The following is a 1,233-nucleotide window of genomic DNA, read 5'->3' on the forward strand; positions in this document are numbered from 1 at the left end:
TATTGCGTTACTTCCCTCCGTCAGTACATCGTGTTGACACGCGTTCTTGGCGTCCTATTGCTACGTAAGCCCCATAGCCAATTTGATTTATATTTCCCCCTTTTTTCATTTTTTTTTATGGGGGGGGGGGGGGAGGCCTATGCTTGAATTCTTTCTTTTTTCCTCTCTCTTCTCGTTATTTACATGTTCTCCACTCAATTATCTCAGCGCTTAAATTCGTCCGAGTGAAGTGCCGCGGAGATAAAACAACGATTTAGTTTCGCCCCAATGTCGATCGTATCGTGACGTTGCGCATACTCAATACATGGGAAAACTCTGACGGCGAAATATTGAGAATTTGCATCCAGCATCTTTTGTTTGCGTTTTTCCAATACTCTCAACACCCTTCCCTCCCCCTTCCACCTCCCCCACCCTCCCACCTCGTCAACATCAACACCAACAAAAGTGCTCACACGTTGATGACGTGTCTCTAAATTCTTGATTTTCGCCGCGGTATGATAGACAACAACAAGAACAACGGCAAGAGCCTCAACGCTGTGTCAGTTTCTCATACTAGTTCGTTATCATATCGACACTTAACTATATACCAAAGGGGAGTTCCATGTCAGTTATGATAGTCCGACAAGAGATAGTAGAATCTTATAAGTACAACAATGAAAATTTGATCAAAATCGGATGAAAACTAGGGAAGTTATGAATTTGTGAGGATTCGCTGATTTCTGCAGAACAGGTCTGCAGAACAGGTATGCAGAACAGGCTGATTTCGGCAGAACGAGTCTCGTTGGATTTGAACCAACTCTTGCTGTCGGGCGAAAGCTCGGTGGTCTAGTGGAGATGACGCCTGTCCGGAGATCAGGAGGTCGTAGGTTCGAATCCTACTCGAGTATGTACGCCCATGATTTTTTTTTTTTTTTTTTTTATCATGGCTACTACTAAGACACTGATCAATTCAGTGCTTATTTACGTCGATGTAGGGCAATTTGTCAATCAGTTGCAAGGTCTCGTACAGTTGATAAGAATATGCAAATGAGGGAGCAGATGATGTCATCACCTCAAATTTTCCATTGATCGTGTGCAAAAAAAAAAAGGAAGAAAGAAATTTAAGTTTTCTGTTAATAAAGTGTAAAACTTCAAGTTATCTCTAGTTGAATAACTTCAAATAATGATCAGCCAGATGTCAGGAATTAAGACAGGGGCATACTTGCCTTCTGAATAAAAAAACAACAACAACAA

At 41.5% G+C, this 1,233-nt stretch overlaps 1 non-coding gene across 1 annotated transcript; it reads left to right on the top strand.

The window, feature by feature from the left end:
- The first annotated feature begins 814 nt into the window (after nt 1-814).
- On the top strand, nt 815-887 carry Trnas-gga (transfer RNA serine (anticodon GGA)). Its single transcript has one exon. It is a non-coding gene; the product is annotated as a tRNA-Ser (tRNA).
- The last annotated feature ends 346 nt before the right edge of the window (nt 888-1,233 follow it).

The sequence above is a fragment of the Diadema setosum genome, chromosome 13 (assembly GCF_964275005.1).
Source record: "Diadema setosum chromosome 13, eeDiaSeto1, whole genome shotgun sequence".
In the NCBI taxonomy this organism is placed as follows: domain Eukaryota; kingdom Metazoa; phylum Echinodermata; class Echinoidea; order Diadematoida; family Diadematidae; genus Diadema; species Diadema setosum.